We start from the raw sequence: 6,564 nt of genomic DNA, 5'->3' as shown, positions 1-6,564 counted from the left end.
TTTCAACGCAAGATTGTACAGATGGTGGATAAAGAACCTCGACTAACATCCAAACAAGCTCAAGCTGCCCTGGAGTCCGAGGGTACAACAGTGTCAACCCGTACTCTCCATCAGCGTCTGAATGAAAAGGGTCTCTATGGTAGGATACCCAGGAAGACCCCACTTCTTACTCCGAGACATAAAAAAGCCAGGCTGGAGTTTGCCAAAACTTACCTGAGAAAGCCTAAAACGTTTTGGAAGAATGTTCTCTGGTCAGATGAGACAAAAGTAGAGCTTTTTGGGAAAAGCCATCAACATAGAGTTTACAGGGGGAAAAAAAGAGGCATTTAAAAAAAAGAACACGGTCCCTACAGTCAAACATGGAGGAGGTTCCCTGATGTTTTGGGGTTGCTTTGCTGCCTCTGGCACTGGACTGCTTGACCGTGTGCATTGTATTATGAAGTCTGAAGACTACCAACAAATTTTGCAGCATAATGTATTGCCCAGTGTAAGAAAGCTGGGTCTCCCTCAGAGGTCATGGGTCTTCCAGCAGGACAATGACCTAAAACACACTTCAAAAAGCACTAGAAAATGGTTTGAGAGAAAGCACTGGAGACTACTAAAGTGGCCAGCAATGAGTCTAGACCTGAACCCCATAGAACACCTGTGGAGAGATCTCAAAATGGCAGTTTGGAGAAGGCACCCTTCAAATCTCAGGGACCTGGAGCAGTTTGCCAAAGACGAATGGTGTAAAATTCCTGCAGAGCATTGTAAGAAAGTCATTGATGGTTACCGGAAGCGGTTGTTCGCAGTTATTTTGGCTATAGGTTGTGCAACCAAGTATTAACCCCTTCACGACCGGCCGATTTTTCGCTTTCCGTTTTTTTTCGCCATTCTTTTTCTGAGAGACGTAACTTTTTTATTTTTCAGTCAATATGGTCATGTGAGGGCTCATTTTTTGCGGAACGAACTGTACTTTTAAATGAAATCCTCAGTTTTACCATATAGTGTACTGGAAAACGGCAAAAAAATTCCAAATGCAGAAAAATTGCAAAAAAAGTGCAATAGCACTATGGTTTTTGAGATATTTTATTCACTGTGTTCATTATATGGTAAAACTGATGTGTGGGTGTGATGCCTCAGGTCAGTGCGAGTTCGTAGACACCAAACATGTATAGGTTTACTTTTATATAAGGGGTTAAAAAAAATCGGAAGTTTGTCCGAAAAAAGTGGAGCACGTTTTATGCCATATTCCGTGACCCGTAGCGTTCTCATTTTTTGGGATCTATGGCTCAGTGACGGCTTAGTTTTTGCGTCTCAAGCTGGCGTTTTTAACGGTACCATTTTTGCGCAGATGCTACGTTTTGATCACCTCTTATTGCATTTTGCGCAAAAGTTGTGGCGACAAAAAAACGTCGTTTTGGCGTTTGGAATTTTTTTGCCGCTACGCCGTATACTGATCAGATTAACTGATTTTATATTTTGATAGATCGGGCGTTTCCAAACGCGGCGATACCAAATCTGTGTATATTTTTTATTTTTTTAACCCTTTAATTTTCAATGGGGCTAATGGGGGGTGATTTGAACTTTTAGGTTTTTTTGTATTTTTTTATTTTTTTAAAACTTTTTTTTAACTTTTTTTTTTATTTTACTAGTCCCCCTAGGGGGCTATTGCGATCAGCATTCCGATCGCTCTGCAGTATCTGCTGATCACAGCTACAAGGCTGTAAACAGCAGATACGCTCTCTTTCTCTTTAGCTGTGCTGCGGGCACAGCGAAAGTGAAAGCAAGTCAGGTGTAGTACAGGAGTCATCACATGACCCTGTGCTACCATGACAACTATCGGGAGTCACGTGATCACGTCACGTGACTTCCGGTATCGGCGGTAAGTAAAATTTTACCGCGATCGTGCTTATAATGGCGCTGTCACATATTGACAGCGCCATATAAGGGGTTAAACGGCACGAGCAGATAACGATTCTGCTCGTGCCTAGCAGGCACACATCTCAGCTGTGAAAATCAGCTGAGATGTGTGCCGATCGCAGCATGATGCTGCCGGCAGACCGCGGGCAGTAAGGTTATGACATTTAGGACGTAATTTTACTGCCCGCGGTCGTGAAGGGGTTAAGCTAATGCGGGCGTCACACGAGAAGATCTATCGTCGGGGTCACGGTTTTCGTGACGCACATCCGACATAGTTTGCGACGTCGTTTCGTGTGACACCTCCGAGCCACGCTAAATCGGTCACAAATCGTGAGTCGTGTACACGTCGCTTATTTTTAAAAAAATGTTTATTTTTCATGGCGCCGGTTGTTCATCGTACCCGAGGCAGCACACATTGTTCCGTGTGACACCCCGGGAACGATGAACACAACTTACCTGCGTCCCGTGGCACCCGCCGGTTATGCAGAAGGAAGGAGGTGGGCGGGATGTTTACGTCCCGCTCATCTCCGCCCCTCTGCTTCTATTGGCCGGCGACTGTGTGATGTCGCTGTGACGCCGAACTTTCCTCCCCCTTCAGGAAGAGGATGTTCACCGCCCACAGCGAGGTCGCTCAGCAGGTAAGTACGTATGACGGCGGTTTAACGACTTTGTGCGACACAAGCAGCGATTTGCCCGTGACGCACAAACGACGGGGGCGGGTACGATCGCTCGTGCAATCGCACGATAGATCGTATCGTGTGATGCCCGCATAAGGGTGCCAATACTTTTGTCTGGCCCATTTTTAGAGTTTTGTGTGACATGATCAATGATTTGATTTTTGTTTCATTCTCTTTTGTGTTTTTTTATTGCAAGCAAAATAAATGAAGATAATAATACCAAAGAATTTGTGATTGCAATCATTTTCAAGAAGAAACTGAGTATTCTCTGACAGAATTGCAGGGGTGCCAATACTTTTGGCCAGCACTGTACTTATTTTCCCCACTGTATATTTTTAGATAGCAATAAAACAAACTTTGCACAAATCTATAGTACAGATGACAAATGTAGAGTTTGTAAAATATGTCATGAGATAGATTTACTTTGATTCTTCCCTTTCGCCCATGACAGCACCACCTGAGAGATAGGTTCCGCCCACATCAGGTCAGGAAACCCACTGATAAAAAGGCGGTACCTTTCCTCCACATCAGTTTGGTTTCCTGTGCTTATGGGACAACCCATGGATTCTCCCAGGTCTGACCCGGAGTGGAAGTTTGGTTTCTTACCAAAAGCCGGCATTCGGGCCTGGATGCACCTCCCCAGGGCTTCGGCTGTCTGCGGTGGTGGGGCGCGGGCGCTCGGCTCTGCGTCGCCCCAGGCTATGTGATCCTCACACGGAGCCCGCGAGACGGACGCCCTGCTGACGGAACGCCGGGGTGAAAAGGAAGTGACGCGGCACCTGGAAGTTCATCACCTGTGCATGTGCAAGGTGTTCCAAGATGGGGGCGCCCAGTAAACGGATTTCAGGTGGGAAATTTGAACCAAGGAGGTATGAGGAGTCACTTTCGCTGCATTCTGGTGAGTATGACTTCTCCCCTATTCAGGATGGAAGACAACTCTCCTCCAGAGCAGGATGTGTTGGAACAGCATACAGATTCCCAGGGCAGCGAGGGGAGCGCTCCTCCGGCAGGGCTAGTCCGTCCAGTCTGGCAAGTCGACATTCCAGGGAATCTGAGAAATCGAAATCTGGAAGTCATAAACTGCCTCCGAAACTGGTACCAGATCTGCCATCTTGGGGGGTGAGTGTCTGCTGCAGCAGCATTTCATTGTTTAAAAGTCCCCCCTATGTTCCCTTCTTTCTTCAGGAGGTACCTCTAAGAGGAATCCTAGGAATTGTGGGGTTTACAAGGACAGTCTATCCTCAGATTACCAAGGGGGCCTTGTCCCACCTGTCTCAGACCCGCAACACACATCCGTTTTTTTTGTACGTGTGCAGTACGTATTTGCACGTACCGGAGACACGTACACATGGAGACCCATGTTATTGAATGGTAGATGGCACGCACACGTAAAATCACACGGAACGTGTGTCCGTGTGATAAGTACGTGTGTGCACTTTTCTGCACGGACGACATGTCCGTTTTTGGCCGGCAGCACGCAGGCACGGACCCACTAAAGTCTATGGGTCCGTGCCTGCACGGACCGCACACGGAGTATGTCCGTGTTCAACACGTTTCGTGCGTGTGCGTTTTTACACTAGCGATCTTATTTTTATTTTTTTTTAAATTAAATTCAGTATACTTACCTTTTTTTCTGCTGTTCTCAGTCATACTTACATTGGCGCTCGTTTTTTTTCTTCCCCGGGTCATACCGCTCCCCGATCACCAGCGCGGCGAGGAACAGCTGTGCAGAGAATACGCGGCAACAATTACTTTGAATATGCCGGCCGCTCATTAATCAATCTCGTATTCCCTGCTTTCCCAACCCACAGACGCCTGTGATTGGTTGCAGTCAGGCACGCCCCCCACGCTGAGTGATAGGTGTCTCACTGCACCCAATCACAGCAGCCGGTGGGCGTGTCTATACTGTGCAGTAAAATAAATAAATAAATAAAAAAATGGCGTTCGGTCCCCCCCAATTTTAATACCAGCCAGATAAAGCCATACGGCAGAAAGCTGGTATTCTGAGGATGGGGAGCCCCACGTTATGGGGAGCCTCCAGCCTAACAATATCAGTCAGCAGCCGCCCAGAATTGCCGCATACATTATAAGCGATAGTTCTGGGACTGTACCCGGCTCTTCCCGATTTGCCCTGGTGCATTGGCATTCGGGGTAATAAGGAGTTTTTGGCAGCCAATAGCTGCCAATAAGTCCTAGATTAATCATGTCAGGCATCTCCCCGAGATACCTTCCATGATTAATCTGTAAATTACAGTAAATAAACACACACACACCCGAACAATCCTTTATTAGAAAAAAAACCACTAACAAATTGCCTTGTTCACCAATTTTATAAGCCCGAAAAAGCCCTCCATGTCCGGCGAAATCCAGGATGGTCCAGCGTCGCTTCCAGCTGTGCTGCATGAAGGTGACCAGAGCTGCAGAAGACACCGCTGCTCCTGTCAGCTCCACGCAGCTGTCACTGAGGTTACTCGCGGCCAACGCTGAATACAGCTGATCGCGCTATTCCCTTCATTAGCTGCGTGGAGCTGATAGGAGCGGCGGTGTCTTCTGTTATAATATGGGTGAACCACATCCACTATTCTCTATTGTCAACCTTAACAGGCTAGGTAAGAAACTATTGTAATATGGAAACTAACGTCTATTGTTCTCTGTTCTCAGCCATTCAAGCTGGGAAAAAAAACAACGGGGTAATCTTAGTAGAAGGAAACTGCATCTCTTAAGCTGGGGTTACACTAAGCGACAGCGACAACGACGTCGCTGTTACGTCACCATTTTCTGTGACGTAGCAGCGACCTTGTAAGTCGCTGTTATGATCGCTGCTTAGCTGTCAAACACAGCAGAAGCAGCGATCATAACGTCGCTGTGCTACATGTGCAGAGAGCAGGGAGCCGCGCTTAGCGCTGGCTCCTTGCTCTCCTAGGTACAGTACACATCGGGTTAATTACCCGATGTGTGCTGCAGCTACATGTCACAGAGCAGAGAGCAGGGAGCCGCGCGCACTGCTTAGCGCTGGCTTCCTGCTCTCCTTGCTACAGTATACATCGGGTTAATTACCCGATGCGTACTGCAGCCACATGTGCACAGAGCAGGAGCCGGCACTGACAGCAAGGGCGGAGGCTGGTAACGAAGGTAAATATCGGGTAACCAGGGAAAGAGCTTCCCTTGGTTACCCGATGTTTACGCTGGTTACAGCTTACTGCAGCTGCCAGACGCCGGCCCCTGCTCGCTGCTCGCTTCATTTCGTCGCTCTCTCGCTGTCACACACAGCGATGTGTGTGTCACAGCGGGACAGTGACGACCAAAAAATGAAGCTGGACATTCAGCAACGACCTGCGACCTCACAGCAGGGGCCAGGTCGTTGCTGGATGTCACACACAGCGACAGCGACGGGACGTCGCTGCAACGTCACAGAAAATGGTGACGTAGCAGTGACGTCGTTGTCGTTGTCGCTGTGTGTGACACCAGCTTTACTCTTTGGTTTTGGCTTATGTATGGAAGCACCAAGCCTCAAGGCTGAGTTGAGAGATATTAGCCGTGCTGAAGTCAGGGAAACACATAAACAATCCACTAGGAATGATGGGGGAACTTCAGATAAATCAGGCGGCTCTGAACGGGGTTCCAGAAAATTTTCACCTGCCTCTTCCTCAGCCTTGGATTCCTCATCTTCCTCAGACGTGGACGGCAGACTATGCTTCCCATCCTCTGAGGTGACACCCCTAGTGGAAGCTGTCCACTCCACTATGGGGCTGGTGGATGATAAAGATCCTGAATCCACACAAGACCTCATGTTGGAGGCCTGGAATGCAGGTCCGTGGTACCTGGAAGGCTGCAGCAGGGGCTCTTCGCCCGGCGGTGGCAGGTACATGTGTAACAAGGTCCATAATGGTCTGGGTCCAACAATTAGAAGACTAACTTAAGCGTACCGTGTCTAGTAAGGATATTATTTCCTCAATTCCACGTATACAGGGGGCGGCAGACTTCT

The sequence above is a fragment of the Anomaloglossus baeobatrachus genome, unplaced genomic scaffold (assembly GCF_048569485.1).
Source record: "Anomaloglossus baeobatrachus isolate aAnoBae1 unplaced genomic scaffold, aAnoBae1.hap1 Scaffold_41, whole genome shotgun sequence".
Taxonomy (NCBI): domain Eukaryota; kingdom Metazoa; phylum Chordata; class Amphibia; order Anura; family Aromobatidae; genus Anomaloglossus; species Anomaloglossus baeobatrachus.
Note: the sequence above shows the minus strand (reverse complement) of the source record.